Genomic DNA, 22,877 nt, shown 5'->3' with positions numbered 1-22,877 from the left:
TCTCCCGGAGAAACGCGCGTCCTGTGTGTATCCTCGGCGGAGGGCAACACCGTCAAATGAGATGACCTATTGAGGAGAGAAAGAGAGAGAGAGAGAGAGAGAGAGAGAGAGAGAGTAAAAAATACGCGGAGATTGAGAAGGATGAACGTGGGAGAACAGCGTGGAATTTACACGAAAATACGGATTACCCAATTCCGACAATTAATAATATTTGGGCATCAAGAGTGTGAGTTTCCTTTTATTGAGATACGTCGAATCTATAAAGGAACAGTCAGAGGTTGATTCGCCGCGTAAAGTGTAATTTATTCGATATTGCGACAAAGGGAATTTTACGAGACGCAACAATTATTACTGTTAAATAGATATCTGAGCTTATGATTCGAAATGAATTAAGCTGCTGCGTCGCGACCCGGAAAAAGCACTTTTGTGTCCTTCGTAATAAGCAATAAATTATTAGATATCACGGTATAATTTTTCGATAAAGAGAATTTCGTGCTAATTAATAGGATGATTAATATATGATAGAAATTCACGAAACAGATTAAATATCAATTAAATATTGTAGCTATTATGCGATCTGCTAAATGAACATGAAATACGCGGGAGTGCGTAATAAGCATTATTTAGCAATAAATTGCTAAAATTCGGGGTGATATTTGCTGCGGCGGGGCAAATTTTACACCGGGATATATAAGCCGGATATAATGGGTATCTAATAAAAATTCAAAACTCATTTTCGAAGCCAATTAAGCCGGGCCATTAAAATATTGGCAAAAAAAGGGGGACTTTTACCCGATAAATAAATAACGCGATAAAACGATTCGGACGCAGGGACAATCGTGCGCGACGCGACAGGTCCTTTGTCCCTTTGTCGAATTCTTGTCAGCCCCGATTCCTCGATGTTCCAGAAACACGGAACCGCCCCCGCGAAAAAAGGAACACGCGCGCGCGCTCGCACACACACACACACACTCTCTCTCTCCCTCGCGCGCGCGTTTTTCTCTCGTGACCGAAATAAATGGGAGTTCACTCCTCCCTTTTTTTTACCCTCACCTTCTGTTGATCCTTCGTTTTCGTCCTTTTCTCTCCGTGCGACGGGCGTTTCCATCGCGGGTTTTGCCGTCGTGAGTAACGACACCTGTCCGACTTTGTAATGCCTATGTTGGATATATTTTGTGACGAGGATGTACGAGGATTTCTCGCTCGCAATTAGTCCCGGCAAATCGCGGGCACGAGTCAGACAGTCGCGCAATTGCGACCTCTATATTTCGTTGTCGCAAACTTGTCCGGAAGGATGGGATTTCGAGCTGCGCGTTACATTACGCGTCGTATACTTACTTATCCCCGCACGATATAAAGCCTGCGGCACACGGTACGATTTTGCGTATTAGATCGCATGCGAGACATTTTGCTAGCAATTATAATGGTTATGCAACTTGAAATATTATCTGCTGCGTGTTGCTATGCGTACTAGCATGCTAGTTTTTGGTAATAAGTTTGATACTATATTTTACTATGGTTTTATTGCTAGCTGCAGAAGATACTACAACAAAAATGCAAAAAATAAAAATAATAATAAATATAAAGACAAAAGTTATATATATATATATATAATTATGTATTTTATTTATAATTATGATGATATTAATTGAATATGTATAAAATTAATTAAAAATAACAGATTCCCTAATCTAATAAAATTTAAAAAATTTTATTATTAGGCGTATAACTTTGCTTCCGCCGTTTTTTTCCGAAATTCGAGGCTTTATTGTAAAAAACTGGTTATACATTTATGATTCAAAATATTGTCCACTCCTAATTCTTTTTGACTTTGACTTTGACTCGAGTCTTCATTAAGTAATGCCTCCAATTCTGCATCTTCGAAAACCTTCTCTCTTCCACCGCTATGCCGATCTTCGACGTGAAAATCACCGTTCTTGAAGCGTTAGAACCACTCACGACACGTTCTTTCACTAATAGCGGCTTCACCATAAGTATTTGAGAGTATTCGATGAGCCTCAGCCGCAGATTTCTTCATATTGAAGCAGAAAATTAAAACCTCCCGCAAATGACGAGAATTTGGCTCGTAAACTGACATTTTCAATCAAGAATATCTTTATGATGCAGACACAAATCGACTAATGTTTCTATGGGGTTATGTTGACAGATGCCCAAGTTTATTGCATGACGTCTATGATCTATTTATTTCGACCACTACTTACCGCTAAAGCCATCTATAGGAAAACGGCGGAAGCAAAGTTGTACACCTAATAATTATTCCACAATAAATATCTTGAATCGTATCTTGACTAGATAAGCAATCACTGGCTATTATCTAGAGGATTTTTAGAATCTTGACGAATTTTGTTGAAATCTCTAGAAATCTTATAACTAAAGCCTGCGGCACACGGTACGATTTTGCGTATTAGATCGCATGCGAGACATTTTGCTAACAATTATAATGGCTATGCAACTTGAAATATTATGTGTTGCATGTTGCCGTGCGTACTAACATGCTAGTTTTTGATAATAGGTTTGGTGCTATATTTCACTATGGTTTTGTTACTAGCTGAAGACGATACTACGACAAAAACGCAAAAAATAAAAATAATAATGAATATAAAGACAAAAGTTATAAATATATATAAGTAATTATGTATTTTATTTATAATTATGGTAATATTAATTGAATATGTATATAATTAATTAAAAATGACACATTTCCTAACCTAATAAAATTTAAAAAAATTTATTAATTCTTCTACAATAAATATCTTGAATCGTATCTTGACTAGATAAGCAATCATTGGCTATTATCTAGAGGATTTTTAGAATCTTGACGAATTTTGTTGAAATCCCTAGAAATCTTATAACTAAAATATTAACCCAACACGTAAGATAATTTGCACGTGTGAAGCCAAAACACTCTTAGTAACACTCTAGTAACACTCTTATGATTGGAACACGTAAAATACTTTGCTAAACAGCACGCAACGACTCAATTAACAAAATCAATACGAAAAATCGTACCATGTGCCGCAGGCTTAATATCCTCTTCTGAGGAAATTTCATAAGGATAAACGAATAAAAAAAGACTGAATAAATCGGCCGAAGTCGCACGAGCAATTAAAGAAACATTACGTTATTGAGTGAAGGGGATAACGATTATGGAGAACGATTGGGGAGAATAGGAGAGAGATTTCTCTCTGTCTGGAATCAATGACACTGTAAACAACGACGGTCGTCCGGCGAAATAACGTTTCTCGCGTCAGGCGTCAAGCCACTTCCGGGGAGAGTACTATAGTTAACAAGAGGCTTGTTCCACTCGGTTGGACGCATATTGCCTATTGTTTGCGTAAAGATAATAGACGCTCATCATCATACTCTCCGCGTCGCAATGAGATTCTCTGCACTCGCTTTATCGTTGCCCTTCGTTATTATTCGGCAGCTCGATTTCTCGGAGTTAAATATATTGTAGGTAATAAATTCCGATAATATTTCGAAGTTTAATAACCGACTCTTCGTTTTGAATAATCTAATTTATTTAATTGTTCTTTCGTATAAATACTTTCGAGAACACGTGGAGGTCGAGAGTATTGCTTATGCGAACTCGTAATGAGCTTACCAATTACAAGTGTTCTAATAGCGTGAATAATACAATTACCGTAGAATACTATTTTAACTGACTCGAATACTAACTGTCTTAAAGACTTTCTCAAAGCTTTCTCTCACAAGATCTTTCTCCGCGTTCGCTGAGCTACGCCATTTTATACTTGTCTTCTATACTACGTCATAGTTCGATATCTATCGACATATCTCGTGGCATGACCCTATTGGTCGCGCTTGGCGGCTCGACTTCTCTCGAACTCGAACGGATCTCTCAAGCCTAACGGGTGTTTAGTTTACATGTTTGATAACGGGTGCTCGTAATCTTACTCCCATCTTACAATATATACGTATGTCCAATTTGTTGACGCATACATTGACGTTTACTCAAGTCTCGTACGCATTTCGAGCGCTAGATAAGTAAATCCAGAATTGTCGATAGCTTCGATTAAACTTCCCGACGAGGTTTGTACGCTTAGACTAGAAGAAGAGAGTGTCTCCGCTGACCTAAAAAATTGCCAGATGGCGAAAAATCCTTTGTTCTCGACTTACAATGCGCGCATTGTCAGTCAAGTGGCTCGAGCCTGTCTATGCCGAGAGAGAGAGAGAGAGAGAGAGAGAGAAGAGTGAGAGTGAGAGACCTGAATCGCCGGCGTGTTTCTGGCAGCGCCAGATTCGTCTTTTCAAGAATCGTCTTTGATATCGATGTTAATCAGGAACGACGAACTGACAAGGAAATTATACGATCGAGCGCGAGATAAAAAATGTGGGGAAAATCGATCTTTATAAACCATTATAAACCATTATAAACTTCTCCTTTTTTTTTATTACATCACCCCAGATTCCCCCCGTTATTACATTCTGATCTATCTTACGGACGCTGTTTCGAAAGTTCAACGAGGGAGCGATTATCGGCCAGCGAAACGACCGATTACGCCGTCGTTAGCCAAGTTGGCGCGCGCGATCGTAGCACAGTCGCAACTTTAGTTCGCTCGAGATCCAATTGTACGTAATCGAATCAATCTCTCTCGTCACCGTGAATGAAAAAGGGCCGGGCTACCCCCTGACTATCATTTCTCGCGAGAGATCCATCATTCTGAAATATACCGATCGTGACGAGGAGCGATCTAATCGCCACGATTGAAGGGACTATCGATCAGGCTACCCGAACTCCCCTCCCTCCCCCCGTCCCTCCCTACAATGTTGTGTATACATTCCATGAAAATCAAAATGATCGAGAATCTCTCGATATTCCGCGGTCAGAATATTCGGAATAATATCAATAAAGCATAGACGCCGGTAACTACTACTTGAGCGAAATATCGATGGTGTACATACTGTATCCATACAATACAGTATGATACAATACTTAGCCCCGTGTATGTGTGTGTGTGTGTGTGTGTGTATACGCGCACCTCATGGTTTATTCAATGGGTCCGCTATCTATCCGCGAGCTCTGAATGCGAGCGGGTATACGCAACAACGACGACAGTTCGCGGATAATCAAGTTGTTAACGCGCCGCCGCGTCGACGCGAGAAGTTATCCCCGATTCGTGTGAGGTGAGGCGGGAGGAGGGGGAGGGAGGGAGGGAAGGGAAGACGGGAAAAGTTTTCGCGCTGCGGAAAAGCATCCGCACGTATGCAGTTTAGCGCCCCCTGTGTGCGGTCGCACTTACGGCCGCGGGATGCATGCTAAAGCGGCGTGCGCGAAACTTGGAAAATGGGAAAGTCACGTCGGAGCGCAACTTTGCCCCTTTCCGTATCTCCCCCCTCCCCCCTCTTACTTCTCCCCGCCACCCATCGACTTAGAAAGAAGCTGCTCTTGCATTATTAATCCCGATGGCCGCGCGACAAAACGGACGGTCGCGGCAATCGCGACGCGGACGACGCCGGGCGATCGTAAAGGACCGATGTCTCGCGCGCGAACAACGAGAATTTACGAAGGAGCGACACTCGTATAGCGACAGGCTCGTAGAAAGGTTATGCGCGCCGAGATTAATCCTCTGTCTCTCTCTCTCTCTCGAACAGCGGATGGCGCACGCGCATCCGCGCGGAAGCGCGGCTCAAATCTTGAGCAATGGCAAAATTTATTTTGTACTTTTTCTTTTGTATTTTACATTAAAATTGTATTATATATTGTAAATTATATAAATATATATAAAATTTTCTTATTTTTAGGAATTTTAATTTTATACTTATTTATTTAATTTTTCCTTTTTTTATTTGTATTTCAATTTTATATGTATACAGGGTGGCCCCGAACGTTCCAGCCAGACTTTGAGATCTTATAGGAAATTTAATTCTGAACAAAAAATTTCTTATAAACATGAGTCGAAAAATGCTCTCTTAAGAAGTTATCGCTCAAAAATCTCTGAAATCGTGATGATTTTACACATTTTTCCAAATATCATGGAAAATGTGCGTCTTTTAACAAAAAGTACCGAAACAAAAGTTGTAGAAAATTAAATTATCTTTCCAATGAGATCAAAATGATTGTTGTACGTTCCATAGTTTTTGATGTAGTCAGTTTCAAACGTACAAAAAGTGCTTTTGTTACTTATTGTTAGAACGATTAAAGTTGAATCAGGTGGAAATCCGTAAAGCGACTAGATCGATAATTACTCGATGCCGAAAGTATATTGGAGCTACGGGGGGGGGGGGGCATTTTGAGAACAATTAGTTTTTTCACGTCTTTATTCATTTTCTATTATTACGTGCTATTTTAATTTTAAAAAAAATTTATTTTATTTTCATAAAAGAAAGATTTTATTTTTTATTTTTATCATTTTTTCAAGAAATTTATTAAGTTTCATTTTCTTTTTATTTCATTTTCTTTTCACCTTTTGCTCTTCCTTTGCATCAGAGGTTTTTAAGCGTTAACTTAAGGAAGCATTTTTCGACCCATGTTTATAGGAAATTTTTTTCTTCAGAATTAAATTTTTTGTAAGATCTCAAAATCTGGCTGGAACATTCGGGGTCACCCTGTATATGATATTCTTGTGAATATTCTTTTTTTAAATATTATTTGTTTATTATTATTATTTTGAAAATGAAAAGAAAAGGAAAAATATTCGCAAAATAAAAATTATTGATATTTTTGTATAATGCAATATTTTCGATTAATTTATTTAAATTTATTTCGACTTTAACTTATTTAAATTTGATTCTTTTTAGATTGATATTTATTTATTTAGATATTTATTTAGATTGCACGAGTTTTATAAATAAAACGTTCTTAAGATATGAATTATGAATGACTCGGCATTCATCGGCGCCGGCGAAGGATTGAGCTGAGAAGAACGCTGGTTCAGGAAGCCACGCGTAAAACGCTCGCCGTCTAAATAAAATTATAAGTCAGGTACAGATCAAATTTTTGTATACGCATACATATGTAAAACACATTCCATATTGATCAAATGTATGCGCTATGGATGATTAAGCCGTTAGTCGGTGATTAATAACAGAGTTGATGAATGCGAGAAACGCGACGCGCGATTAAACGCGCTGATATATTATAATAATTTTCGTAGGACGCAGCACTTATTTACACGCGCGCCGACATAACTGATGCCATTCGGCCGCCGTTCGGCCATTACATCGCGGCTATTTACATTAATTCACTGGTAGGAATGATAGCGCGCATAATTTTGCATGGAGCAAATCGCGATCTCTCGTATCCCTGCAAACGTAACGTGGATTACCTAACATTGCGTGACACGCAATGTTATGTAATTCATATGAGAGAGAGAGAGAGAGAGAGAGAGAGAGAGAGAGAGAGAGAGAAAGAAAGAATGGATTCTCGGCGCATAACAATGCAATGTTCGATAGAATAATAATAATCCCGGTATTCTCGCAATAATGTGTCCCGGTCTTTTTAATGCTGTAATTTGATTCTACTGTGCATAGGTTAATCTCAAATGCGAATGGTTCTCCCATTGTTATCACGTATAACAGTCGAGATCCGGCGTGTTGATGTCGCAGCATTTTTCGTTTGAATAGTTTCCATTGAGTTCTTGAATTTATCAGCCAAATATATATACCTGTTTCCCTCCCGAATCACTGTATTATACAGGGTGTTCCATTTTAAAAGTTCCATCTTCATAACTTTTTAGAATCAACGTTTGAAGGAAAACGATTCGGATAAAGTTGTAGGGAACAACGGGGGTTATCTAATAGTGATCTTGTATTTGACATTAAAGATCATTTTCAAGGTCATTTGAAGGTCAATCTCCGTTTTTTAAATGGAAACCCCGATTTTTCATTACATGTTCTTGTAGCTTATCTCGAGAGCTTTCCAAAACACTAAATTATAAAGTATTTTTTCATTAAGTATTAGGTGTACAACTTTGCTTCCGCCGTTTTCCTATAGATGGCTTTAGCGGTAAGTAGTGGTCAAAATAAATAGATCATAGACGTCATGCGATAAACTTGGGCATCTGTCAACATAACCCTATAGAAACATTAGTCGATTTGTATCTGCATCATAAAGTTATTCTCGATTGAAAATGTCAGTTTACGAGCCAAATTCTCGTCATTTGCGAGAGGTTTTAATTTTCTGCTTCAATATGAAGAAATTTGCGGCTGAGGCTCATCGAATGCTCTCAAATACTTATGGTGAAGCCGCTATTAGTGAAAGAAAGTGTCGTGAGTGGTTTCAACGCTTCAAGAACGGTGATTTTCACGTCGAAGACTGGCATAGCGGTGGAAGAGAGAAGGTTTTCGAAGATGCAGAATTGGAGGCATTACTTAATGAAGACTCGAGTCAAAGTCAAAAAGAATTGGCACGATCATTGGGAGTGGACAATACTTTGAATCATAAATGTATAACCAGTTTTTTACAATAAAGCCTCGAATTTCGGAAAGAAAACGGCGGAAGCAAAGTTGTACACCTAATACTTTTTGAGTTATTTTATATTTTAATCTGACATATTTTGATATAAAAAATAAAGTATTTCGTAAAATATTCAGTTTTCGATAATCTTACCGTAATACTTTTATGTACAGAATAACGAGACAAATCAATTAGTAGAAAAAATAATTGTTTTTAAGAAAATTATTTACAATGTATTTTTTAAAATAATTATGTTTTTTTGGCACTAATTAATTTGTCTCATTATTCTGTACCTAAAAGTATTACGGTAAGATTATTGAAAACTGAATATTTTACGAAATATTTTTTATATCAAAATATGTCAGATTAAAATATAAAATAACTCAAAAAGTACTTAATGAAAAAATACTTCATTATAGTGTTTTGGAAAGCTCTCGACATAAGCTATAAGAATATGTAATAAAAAATAGGGAGTTCCATTTAAGAAATTAAAGGTGACTTGACCTTAACGATGCCATCTAAGATCAAACCAATGACACCATCTTATATTCCCCTCAAAACCATACAATTTTTGTTCAAAACGTTTTTCTCTAAAATGCTTAGTTTTTGAAAGAGAAGGGGTGTACGAGTGGTCTAGGACACCCTGTATATTCCCTTACAATACTTTTAAATATCTTTTCTTTCTCTCTGTTTTTTTTTGTTTTTTTGCATGTATTGCGCGTATTAATCCCTCGCTGAAACGGCGACGCGAGAGAAATTGTTTACAGAATACTGCGACGCGGATAATCAAATGCGGCTGCATAAAAGAATCGCGCACGCGGAGCGTCTCGCCGAATGTAAACCCACGCGCTCTCTGCCTAAATTACAAGCTGACTGGAAAAGAGCGACTCTGTGATACCGTGCTCGGGTGCCACGAAATATAGACTGGCGTTTCAATCCGCGCGTCTGTCGAGAGAAAGACAGAGAGTGAGAGAGAGAGAGAGAGAGAGAGAGAGAGAGAGAGAGAGAGAGAAGATATACGCCGGCAACGTAATTTAATTTGCCTCCCCTTTAAGCGACGCGCGCGCGCTCGAGAGTCAACGCGAAACTCGGGCGTTCGTTAGTCCTGTATACCTTATGTTAGCATAATCTTTTATTACACGACCGCGCAAAAAAATTCCGGTCCGCCACTAGCACTTAATTAAGTTTTCTCACCCTCCCACCGCCAAGGGAACTACCATCCTCTCTTCCTCTTGTTATTAAAGAATTTTCAACAACTCGCACTCGCCTCGCACCGCGCGCAAAACTTGCGGGTCCGCTTCACGCGAGGAATCGTGTCGAGCGAGCAAGTGCCCCCTGGTCGGCTGCCCCCCCATCGGCAGCGAGACTTGCCAGTTCATCGTCCATGATTAACTGCAAGCGCGACCATGTACGGGGAGCGTTGGTTCTTTCGACGTCGCGGTTAACTTTTTTTTTACCCGACTCTGCTTCAATTATCAATGATTGATGACGAGCAACTATCGGGCTTAAAATTCGGGGCGACTAATTGCAGCTGACACGCTTCTTTTTCCCCACCTCTGCCATCTCTCTTTTTCCCAGGATAAAAGTCGAGAAAAAAAGGGAGAAAAAACGAGGAAGACACTCGCGCTTGTAATCTGGAGTCAATCTCCGGAGAGAGACGCGCGGCGTCTTCCATTTTTCTTCAGTCGAAGGCAAATCAATAGTTACATCCGGCTGGGAGAAGCGCAGCAAACACGAGCTACACTTCCGGGATAGAGAAAGGGTTGCTTCGTAACCCGTTTCCCTTCCTTCAGCGCGCGAAGACGGAATGAAATATTGTCGCTGATGACGATTAATAACTCGGCGGGTCTTCTGAGAGGAATTGATTGCGATCGAGAACACGTAAAGCGAGAAGAAGCTGCTGATGGAAAATGCGCTCGAGCGCGTCGCACCGATCCTCATCGAGATATTTAAAAGGCATCGAGAAAATCGTATCGTTTTGGCGAGGGAGTATTTTATCAACATACCGTTCACACTGACAAACGATAGAATTCCGCGACACATTTTCAAAGAATTCTTGAGCGACACGATTGGAGAGCCCGGTATATCGAAGCCGTAACTGACACATATATGTATATCTATTTTTTGATTGTCTCAAATTTTGATTAATAAAATAAAATATAATATAGTAAAATAAATACTCAAAATTATATATTGTTTATCATATCGCAATATAGGGGAAGGTTGCTTAAATAAATACATCATTTTTTTTTTTAAATATGTATTAGAAACACCGTTTAAATAATAATATGCCACCACATAAAGACGAATATATTCCTTTCCTTTCTCAATTTTTTGAAAATTTTTTGATGTATAAATTTAAAAAGAAATTAACTTATAAACTTTTACAATATAAGCAATTTAGATAATAAGTCTTCTAAATCGCACTATAAATTGCATCCATATATATTATATATCGAATAAAAAACACTTTGTTAGGTTTAAAAAATAAAATTATTTTTTATTGTCTGTTATATGTATACAAAATAAATATATTAATATTTGTAATTAAATTTAATATTAGTAATATTATATAGACTATATGCCCTTAAAAATCTATTTGATCACTTTACACGTGAATCGCAAATGTACTCAGATTCATATTTTGAAAATCCAACACATGATTCATGTGCCCATCGTTTGTATAACGCATACTCTTTATTATTCTCCACTATATATTTCATACAGGCAAAACAGTTCTTCCACATTGATTCTAATAACAGCCTGAACAAATGTAACTTTTTTAAAACTTTTAATATTTTAGAGGCAATTTGCTTTTATCTTGTTTTTTCTCTTCTTCTCGTGCCATCCTCTTTTAATACGAAAAAAATCTTACAATCATAATCGCAACAATTCGATTTGAACGAGAGTATAATAAAGTGATTTCGAAAACCTTGCAATTTATAATATTATAATCTTACAGCTTACACGCATGAATTAATTAACACATTAATAGTATGTGATTTCGAAAACCTCGCAATTTCTGATATTATAATCTTCTTAGCTTACCTACATAAACTAACAAATTAATGATATTGAATATTTCTTAAAAGTATGCATTATTACTTCCAAATAAATAGAATTAATATAGTAAATTTTATTTGCTTTTTATTTCCTTATAAAAATGTGAAACAAATAGCTTTGAAAACGCGATTTTCTTTTCAACTCACGCACGACATAGCTAACAATAGCAAATGATTCAAAACTCTATCGAGACAACGTAAAAGTGCGCGTTATATTATTATTAATCTTTTAGAAAAAGTTTAAATATAGTAGATAAATTAATAGATGTAATATAGTGCGGTTATATGGGAGCTGGTGCGCGATTAATTTTCCTTCTCTCTAAATTTCTTAGAGCGAAAATGCAGTCGAAAAATTGAGTGACTGGTCGAATCACTCGAGTTAGAGTGACTTTTCACTCATAGGAGTGAATTCTCCCACTTGTTATTGTAGAATGAAAAAATCACTCTGCAAAATGGAGTAAATATGTATACTTTATTTTATAGAGTGAATATTGTCACTCTATGTATTATAGAATGAATATTTTTATTCGTGAAGAGTGAGTGAAGCGCAAGTGAAGCATGCATGAGTCCGCCATTAGCAAAAAAAGAAAAAACACTATCGTCTCGCTGTCTCTCGACGGTATCATTTTCGTTGCGCGTGTACTTGGTAGGAGATAAGAAAAAAGGAGACTTAACTGGCTTTTACACTGAGATAATGAAATGCTATGTGCGATATGCAGTTTCGATTATTTGAAGTGAGAAGCAATGACACTGCTTTTCATTTCAACTTATGGAAGCTTCACGTTGCACGTAGCATGCTATCTCAGTGTGGAAGCCGGTTTAGAATTAAGATTTATACTTCCTAAGAGTGAATCTGTTCGCTCGTAACAATTGAATGAAAAATTCTCTTGACAAAACAGTGATGACTCTATTCTCTGATCGAGTGAAATATTCACTTCAAAACGAGTAACACATTCACTTTACTTCAGAGTTAAACAGTTCATTTTTGTGGAAAGTGAATTTTCTCTAATTACGAGTGGCAGTATTTCCACTATCGCTTGAAGTGAATATTCACTCGTTTGGAGTTAAATTTCACTCTAAGAAATTTAGAGAGTTCGTTATGTATTCTTTTAGCCTTCGATGAACAAACAATATTCGAGCCTCTCGGCCCTGCTACATTTAATTAAATTAACCTGCGATCGTCCGCGAAGACGAACGTCCCGTTGTAAAACCGAGCGTGACTTTTCGCTCGCAGTAATCGAATAAAACTTTTGCAAGCCTGTCGTCACGCTCGTCGTCTATCGATCGAGTTTTATGAGACGGGGTCGACGCCGCGAATGCGGACATTTTCGGAGCCGCAATCAAGCGAATTGGCTTTTTCGGTCCAGGCAATTCCTATGGCAAACCCGGAACGGCCGCGCCACGCTAAAATCAACACAGTCCACTAGTAGGATTTAATATAGATCCGAGTTTCCGCGCTAAAACGCAGAGGGAAAGGCCGACATATTTGACGGCTTCCTCCTCGCTTCGGACGCCATACAGATACAGCAAACGTTGTTTGTATCTCGTTCGGGGTGAAAAAAGATTCCCAAATTACACAAAAAGCTGCGATGGTGTTTATCGTCATCAAAAGACAAAATCGCGTTCGTTTTCTCGTTTCACCGTCTCCCTTTTTCCCCGGTGAAAAAAAAAAGGGGGGAGCGGATACAAACCGCTCGTAAACCGCTTCGTAAACATTCTCCTCAGATTAAAAAAGTTCAACAACGAGCATCGCTCACGCTTAGGTACGCCCAAGCACGTGGAATTTCCGCGCGTTTCAATTAAATCGCGAATTTAAGCTACTAACAACTTTAACCGCCATCGGGAAAAAAGGCAGCGTCTTGCTAAACGGACGGAAAACCGAATACAGCTGGCAAAATGCGCTTTGGTTCTTAACAATTTTTTTGTTTATATAATATTTGTATCATATATATCATATAATGTTTATACAGCGATATGTGAAATTTTTACGCCGCATTTTTTTTGCTACATTCGACTTTTGACAGGAAAATTCGACAGAAATTCTCAGCGATTCGCGGAATTTACATATACGTTTGAGATTGTAATTTGCGATTGTCAATTTTTGTATCGTTGATCTCTGTCTCTCTCTCTCTCTCTCTCTCTCTCGATTCAATCTTCATTATTATTACTTGCGCTTTAAGTTTGTCGGAGAAACTTGTCGAAGGAGAAAGCGGGCAATTTTGTCTGTCCGTCTGGTCGTTAGCCGGAACGATAACCAAGCGGAACGAGATGACGAACACGGTCATGCCGCGAGTTTATCAGCGAGACATAAAACCGCTCTAGTTACAGCCGCGAAACTCAATAGCGGTCTTCTTACGTGGTTCATGCAGTCGGACGGATCGTATCTAACGGCCGTTTATATCAACAATACGCGCTCAAGCACATGGAACGACGGTTAGGGGTGAAACGATAAACGTTAATCCGCGCGCCCGTCGAGATTTCCATACACGGTATATGAAGAAAAAAGATCCGACTCTGCCCTTCCTCCCCTCCCCCTCCCCCTCCCCCTCCCCCAATCCGAGCCCCCTTTTATCGCCCCTCGCGGGAAATTTACCCTCGTAATTATGGTATTCAAAGCTTAACCCCTACGGCGGTCGTTACAGGCACCGCATCGTGAAATTAACGATATGTACGAGCTTCTCGGAAATCGATCGGTAGAATTAATATAGGATTTTTGAAAGTTTGAGCGAAACTTAATCGAATAAACGGCACGCAAATTACGATTTTAACGTAATAAACTTGGATAAATTGCATCGATTCAGTATCTTTTTTACTCTCGCTTAACGATTAAGCGAGAGTAAACAAGATACTGAATCAGAAATCAACTTTTAAACTCGACGATACCGTAAATAAGTGAACGCCCTCTATATACATATATCGGAAAGAGAATTTAACCGTTTGAGTGCGGCGAAGCGCTATCGCGCTTCACTTGTCGTTTGCCAAAAATGCGGAGGAGCGCGATAGCGCTTCTCTTGTAATAAGTGAGAATAAAAAATATTTTTGTTGATCAAAACTACTTGTTATTATAATAATTAGTGTTAATTATAACTATTTTTATTGTTTTCCAAAAAAAATTACTACGCATTTCATTCCGCACTTTTAACATATATATAAGAAAATTCTTCAGCACTCAAACGGTTAATATAATTATACATGACGTTTATTTGTCAGGGGAGAGTCGTGCGTTTCCATAAATTACACTGCAACGACATTAATACCCGGGGGTGAGAAACAATCTGACAAAGTAACATTGCCGTGAGATTACTTATAGCAAGCTAGGCAGGGTATCAACACACGTGATCAGTTTCCCCAGCAAAGCCTTAATCGCAAATAATTAGCGCGAAAGAGCTTACGCACTCGCGCTCTCTCTCTCTCTCTCTCTCTCTCTCTCTCTGTCTTTCTCTGTCTGCTCGTTCAAAGATCATATCCTATCGGCTTATTAAGTTGCCACTGCCGAGCATACTGTGCCCGGGGATGGCGTGCTATAACTTCCAGGGTTATAGCGTAGTTTAAAGGGGCGTACTAAAGCTCGCCCCCTTGATTCCCTCCCCCATCAACACCGCAAAGCGCGTGGGTAAGTGAGAGGCTAGAGGCGAGAGCGTCTGTCTCCCTCTCTCTCTCTCTATCTCTGATTTTCTCTTCGTTTTCCCGATCTCTCGGCTTCATCCCTCTCGTCTATCTCTCGTAGAGATAGAGAGATAAATTGTTTGGCAAGGACTCGGCCCGCTCAAAAGTTTCGCGATATTTCCACTGTTAGTTAAAATTAGTGGAGTTCCCGAAGGCAATTCTGATAACGCTATCTCCCATTTGTGACGCCCGTACTCCATCGTATTTTCCAACCCTTTTCGTACCTCTCGATCCTTTGATTTCTCCTTCTTCCCTGCCCTATATATCGCTATTTTGCACCTCGAATCACACACACACAGAATTTCATGAGAAGACGCAATAAATCTCAGAGATGTTATCTCAATGAGCAACATTGAAGAGAGAAGCTTTCTCCGTAAAGAAAAGCGTGTATCTAAGGCCTAATTCAAAAACAGAACAACCTCGTATATCGATCAAAGAGAAATGCGCTATTCGAATCACGAGTGATGGGATGAGAGTCTCGATTCGAGTGCACATTCATAGAATGGCGCAGCAGTACTTATCGGAGAGTCCGGCGTCATCGGCGCGACAATTAGCGAAGTTTAATCGTCGCTCGGTCAACCGTAATTAAGGATCCTCTCTCTCTCTCTCTCTCTCCCCAGTGAGTGCGACAAAAAGGGGAATGCGCGAATTAAAGCTGAAGCCTGAAAGGCAAAAACCGCATCGCCGATCTACTTACTGTGCTCGGTGACGTGACCACCCGGTGACGTACCATAATTAAATCGATGTTTTACGCGACGATAAAAAAAAAGTCGTCTCGTTAACCCGTTAAACATTTAAGAAACGAAAGACTAGACGAATATCGCTCTATGGGATTTAATGTTAAAATTATTGCTCGTCGGAAGAACATCGCCTATTGGAAACTATATGATCGAGCTTGAAGATATTTCGCTCGAGGCAGAGCTGCCCCGGGCTGACCGAAAGAAGCAGGCAATCTCTCCTTTTAATAAGACACTCGGTAATTTTAATCCCTCGGTATTCCCCATTCTCTCCCGCTTAATAGAATTTGTAACTCGGGGATTATGCGCAGAATATACGGGGTGTCTGTACCCGACCGCGCGCTTCCGCTTTAGATAGTACTAAAAGTCGGTGAGATATGTAATCTAATACAGCGTCGATTTAATGAAACTCGTAACTTTTACACACTCGTATTTCGCATAATATTATATTTGCTTTTACATGAAATTTAATTATTTAGTTTTCCATTCAATAATCTATCCCATCCAGATTTCCTCCCTTTTTAAATATTTTCATAATGAACGGATTATATAATGATTGAATTCGTTATAACAGAAAAAATGTCGACAAATTTCGATATTGCATTATCGAAAGAACGCCAGCAGTATCGAAATATTTGAGCGTTATAAATAATTTACATCTGCCAATTTCAGGCATTTATGTAGTAAAACAGCAATGAAATTAATTAAATCGGGCGCGTGAGCTTACTCCGCGAAGGATGACGGATGTAATTCAACTTTGATTCCGGTCGAAAGGATCCGGACTAAGTGCGATCGGTCTGAAGAGGGGACAGCCTCTGATTAAACTTTGTTAATTATCGTTACGGTGACGCTTATCTCCGACGCCGAACGAAACCATCCCGTCGTCGCATTTAGCCCGACAACGTTCTTAATAGACAAAAAGAGGTGGCAGCCACACCGCGCATCAGACGTTCCGGCAAAAAGACTCTATTAAGAGCCATACGCGAACCGGTGACTCGAATCTTTCTTATCCAATTTTACGGTTGAACGAACGATCTTAGATGTGAAACGTTTCGCGTCGTGTTCCCGATTTCGACAATATCGGGCTAATGTTCTCGTAAAAAAAACTGACGTATATCTGTCACGTAACTTGTGATAGCTACATTATACAGGGTGTTAGAAGAGTCTGGAAACGGTCAAATTTCTCGAAAACGAAACTTTTCTGAGAAAAATGTTTCCAACCAAAGTTGTAGAGCTCTAAATGGCGCATTATATAATAATATTAGTATGACCTTGAATAGCACCGTCAAGGTCATATAAAAATCACTTTTAATTTTTTAAACGGAACCCCCTATTTATCTTTACATATTCTTGTAGCTTATCTCGAGAGCTGTCCAAAACACTATAATAAAGTATTTTTTTATTAAGTACTTTTTCAGTTATTTTATTTTTTAATCTGACATATTTTGATATAAAAAATGAAATATCTAATTCCATTTAAGAAATTAAAGGTGTCCTTGACTTGACCTTAACGATGCCATCCAAGGTCAAACCAATGATATCATGTTCCCCTCAAAACCATACAATTTTTGTTCAAAACGTTTTTCTCTAAAATGCTTAGTTTTTGAAAGAAAAGGGGTGTATGGGTGGTCTAGGACACCCTGTATATATATAAATATACTAATAATTTGTATAATTATTATTAATACTATTATTTTTCTGATATATATGTCTTTGTAAACTTTAAATTAAAATTATGCCCAAACAAAATGTAACTATACCAGTAGCTATTCGCGAGTAAGTTCGTTTGCACAGTCAAACGATAGAGTCACAAAGCGCGCGAACATCTCCGCGTCTCACGCAAGCTTAACTCACGAGCTTTTTGTCGTTCCTCTCGTAGCTTTTCGCGAATGAACGAGAATCGGGTAATGCGATTTGTGCGTTCATGCGATTTCTCGTACTGCGCGTTGAATCGTCGACGCGACACAAATTTTCGCCATAGTAACAATTAATTATAATAATCGGCGCGAGCTGAAGAAGACCGAGAAACAATAGCGATTTCGAGTTACAATACTAGCAAAGTCCTGCTAGTTTACGGAGGTATCCAGTTCTCACGAAGAGATGGAGAGAGAGAGAGAGAGAGAGTTAGAAATTTGAATTTCGACTTGAAAGGACTTCAAGACAAGAAAGGAGATCCTTACCAAGGGAGAATGGCCGGGTCCTTATCTCCTCGCTGTTCCACCAATCTGCAACAATAAAGAGAGAACAATGAAGAGAAGTATATGGTCGGTGTTTCATCTAAATTACAATATTATTGTAGCGTAAGCCTTATCATCTTGCGAGCGAGAATTCCGCAAATATGCGCGCGATATCATTACAGCGACAATTTAGATCAATGTTTGAAGAGCGCGAGGAGCTTATACTATAAACTTGCTACTTGAATAACACAATTTTACGTCGGCACAATATTTGCGGAACATCGCAGCTCGGCAACAGCTCCTTTACCAAGAGAGACCGACGATATTGCTACGACAATAACGGGATATCCGGACGAAAGGATCACCGCATGGAGACATTAATCCTTTGTGCGAGGCGTATCGCGGCGAACTTGGCGAAGACTAACAGGCGGAAATAAGCGATCCCTGTCACGAGGCACTCGCGGAACAGAAGGAATACCTATAAGCCGATGCCGAAAGAATTAACCGGGGACGTAGCCATTTAAGCGAGTTGTTGCAAACTTCCGTAAGCTTCGTGCTAACTAGAACTAGAGGTACGGGGAAACAGGACTTACAAACTGTAATGCTTGTGATTCCTGCCGACTTGAGTCTTCAGCAGCGAACCGGAATATTGTTATCGCAACACGCTGATAACCATTCATTCGATTCTATTTTTTTATTTGTAATCCTTAATGTGCTCGTCCACTTCAAATGCTCTGAGCGATTGCTGAAACTGCCTTCTGTGCATTCGATTGTTTCAAATTTTCCGATTAAAAAATATAAGAATATTTAAGGAGTCTGGTGAAAAGTAAGATACTTTGTAGCAGCGTGTAAAAAAATTTTTCCCCAGAGAAAATTTCCAACAAGTTTATTTTTTACTATTAGACACAAATCTGAATCAAAGAAATCAAATTTTTACTACGAAATATTTTGTTTTTTTATAACCCGAGAAAAAAAAATTTCGAAAAAAGTCACCGAAAGTGACAGATGTCGAAGATAAAAAATATACATATATTTGTTTCAATATCTTGTGCAATTTTTCATCTTGATTTTATCATTAAACATATATATCTTTCATAAAAAGAAAACATTATTTATCTCTTTGTTTAAATAAAAATTTTACACAATGTTAAAATTCTTATTTTTCGACTCGCCAGACTTGTATTATTGTAAACCCTTAAAAGTCCAGAATAGACAGCTAAACATTCAATTAATTAACGTTCCAATTTGCATTGAAAATTGTAGCATTAAGATTGTAAAGAAGAAGATTTTATATCTAAAAACTAGGTTATATTCTATTCAGTTTTTTTTTTTAATTCTTTAATATAATAATACTTCCAATTTTCGCTCTTTTTTCCTGCAGGCGTACCTCCATTTCGCATCGATTGTACGAGTATCTAAAACTATACATTGAGTTTGCAAATTCCATTCCAAATGAACTGTACTACAAAAACATTCGAACGAAAATTCCTCCGTGCATGCACAAGTCGACAAAACGTCAATAACGTGACTGTGTAAGTTCTGTATAAAAATACCGAGAAGACCCAGATTTCTCGCGATTTCCTCGTAATTCAGTCCCTTCCGTTGGCCAGAGACAGCAAGCGAGCGAAGAAAGAAGCGCGATATCGAGGTCACGTGCACTTCAGCCCGAGCCGATTTCGCTATCGCGCGAAGGGATGAAGAAAGGGGTGAGAGTTGAAACGAGGGACGGGGAAAGAGAGGTTCGTCCGGTATTCAGCCGGAGAAATAGAATATGACGGTTAAAAGCCTCGCGTAGGTCTGCAAGTTTTCGACGACGGCGATACTTACGAGCGATTTGAGATTTAAGGTCGACTTGACGCTATTCATTCATCGCTAAAAGCCTCGTATCTGCGCGGCTGTCGGTTTTAATGATTAATATAGCTCGCGTCGCTGAAGGATTAAGCTGTAGTAAATAAGCGACTCGGGTGACTTGAAGCTCGTAGAGAGAAAAAGAGATTGATTGAAGCTTATTGAAGTGAGAGAAAGAGAGAGAGAGAGTCGCGCGAGGATGAAAGGCTTAACTGAATCGAGTTACATTTTTACGTCAACCTAAATTTCGCTCCCAAATCATGGATGTCAAAAGCGTCGCCAGAAGTCGGCGAGATGAAGGATTTATACCGAGCGTGCTAGAGAAAAACAGCGAGAACGATCCGCGCAGAGTGAATTCAAGCGTAATCAACCCCGCGATTGCGCCAGTCATTTAATATTGAAAATTAAAGGATTCTCGCGAATTAAGAGGTCCGAGAGGAGTCTTCTGCGAAAGCAAGGGGCCGTGAAATCGAGAATTCGCGGAGACGAGTAATTGTCGCATCCGCTCGTGCAATTTTCGTTCTAGCTAGGGAAATTTTCGCGAATAACGAACGCCAATTGTACCTTCCTACGTACGTCTCGCGTTCGTTTCCATTTTCTTCGCTCTATTGCAGGATGAATGATCCAAATTAGCTATATGCGTAGATACGAAAGAGAATCAACGGACTTTCGCGAAGTTACGCAATTCTACGCGCGCTCTCCATTCTCTCTCTTTCGGATATTACTCGATTACATTCACGTTTCTATGGCGTTGTCGTCGAACTGAAACCCGGTCGTTTTTCAGGCGCTCTATCGTCGCTCTGTCTCCTCCTGATAACAACATGCCGGGCATCGGGCAAAAAAAAATAAAAATACGAGACGCGGCTTTTGTTCAGCAGCGCGATGAGTCCGAACAATTCCCGTCCGCCCGTTTAATCGCGACGTCCATTTATAGAACTATGGGAGGGGAAGGAGGGAGGGAGGAGAAGAGAGGGAGAAAAAGTGCGGTAGAAGGTAAAGAAAAAACAGAAAAGGAAAATAATTGCGGACGAAGCGATGGGGATCACCTAACTTCTAGTTCGAAAGAATCGAGCGATCCCGTTCCTTTGTCCGACAGGGACGATGCTCCTTTCCGTCGCCGCGGTATTGTTCACAATCCTCGATTCCTCGGGAGCTCTCCCGTTGACTTTTTTACGACCGGTAATTGTGAACGGACTGTATTTCGCACGTCGGCAAACGCGGCAGACGAACGTCGAAGCGGATTAAATCCGCCGCGCTGTAATCCTGTCGCGAGCACCTGCCAATCCGACCCGCATTTCGTTAATTAATCCCCCTAATTAATTCGCCCAGCAGTATACAAGGACGGTCATATTATTACCAGGGATCCGTCGCTTACGATGACAACACGACTAATAAGGCTTATAATAAGGCCCCGCGGGAAAATCCATCTCCGCTAATCTTAAAAATCACAAATATTATACATTAGTATTATTAACTAATTATTTATTTGATAATTATTTACTATACAGACCCAGCTCTAATGACGTTGACCTTGATATATGTTGTCAAGGACATAATCCTGAGTAATTTTTCCTTATAACTTAATTGGCGGTCATTGTTTATTAAAAGGTTATTAACAAATAAAGTTTGAGAAATAAAATGTAATTTTTATATGAGTTTGTAATTTCCACGCAAGAAGCGAGATCCATCCGCATCAAGACATTGTATAACTCAAATTAAATTTTCAGAAATAGATTTGGGTTAGGTTATATCTTCCATACACTCTTCGCATACACTTTTCCATTCACACAACAATCGTGAGGTGAATCTCGCTTCGCGTTGTAAAGTATATGCGTGGACACAGTGGGTTCCGCCCCTCCCCCCTACGGGGGGCTCCACTTCCGGAAGATATAACCTAACTCAAACTTATTTCTGATTTAAAACTGAAATTTGGTGTGGGTTACGTTGTATAACTCAAACCAAATTTTCAGAAATAGGTTTGGGTTAGGTTATATCTTCCGGAAATGGAGTTCCCCGTAGAGGGGTGGGGACTCATTGCGTCCACGCGTTCACTTTCCCATTCACACAACAATTCTGGGCTGAACGTCGCTTCGCATTGTTAAGTATATGCATGGACACAGTGGGTTCCCCTCCCCCCTCTTTTAGAGTGGGGCTTCATTTCCGGAAGATTTAACCTAATCCAAACCTATTTCTGATTTAAAACTAAAATTTGGTGTGAGTTACGTTGTATAACTCAAACCAAATTTTCAGAAATAGGTTTGGGTTAGGTTATATCTTCCGGAAATGGAGTTCCCCGTAGGGGGAGGGGGATTCATTGCGTTCACGCATACACTTTCCCATTCACATAACAATTCTGGGCTGAACGTCGTTTCGTATTGTAAAGTATATGCATGGACACAGTGGGTTCCGCCCCCCCCCCTCTTTTAGAGTGGGGCTTCACTTCCGGAAGATATAACCTAACCTAAACCTATTTCTGATATAAAACTAAAATTTGATTCAAGTTACGTTATATAACTTAAACCAAATTTTCGTTTCAAATCTAACTTCAACTTTAAATATCTTAAAAATTATAATAGATCGCCGATTAAGTTATAAGGAAAAGTTACTCAGGATTATGTCCTTGACAACATATGTCAAGGTCAACATCATTGGAGCTGGATCCGTTATAGTAAATAATTAGCATTTATTTTATATACAATATATATATATATATATATATATATATTGTTGCGTCCGCGGATCGAAATCGATATAACTCGAATCCGCGTGACACAACCGACACTCGCGTACCGCAAGTAAATAATTAACACTCCTTTGAAAGAACGAAAGGAACTTTAATATAATAACACAGAACACTATTATACAAGGAACACAGAACAATAACGGTTATCGTAATCTCGAATACGTCCGCCCGGAATGACATCAGTACTCTGCGTTGATACCACTGCTT

The 22,877-nt window shown here is 39.1% G+C and overlaps 1 protein-coding gene across 2 annotated transcripts in view; it reads right to left on the bottom strand.

Moving 5' to 3' along the window:
* LOC138941060 (leucine-rich repeat-containing protein 24) overlaps nucleotides 1-22,877 on the bottom strand; it is a 133,629-nt gene that overhangs the window by 29,767 nt on the left and 80,985 nt on the right. For both annotated transcript variants that reach the window (XM_070310377.1, XM_070310378.1), the window contains exon 2: nucleotides 18,083-18,127. The gene's annotated coding sequence lies outside the window, so the exon portion shown is untranslated. The remainder of the gene's footprint in view (nucleotides 1-18,082; nucleotides 18,128-22,877) is intronic.

This window comes from Polyergus mexicanus, unplaced genomic scaffold (genome assembly GCF_030449975.1).
Source record: "Polyergus mexicanus isolate NDT 795.1 unplaced genomic scaffold, iyPolMexi1.0 SCAF_18, whole genome shotgun sequence".
In the NCBI taxonomy this organism is placed as follows: Eukaryota; Metazoa; Arthropoda; class Insecta; order Hymenoptera; family Formicidae; genus Polyergus; species Polyergus mexicanus.
Note: the sequence above shows the minus strand (reverse complement) of the source record. Positions and strands in the feature narration are given on the sequence as shown.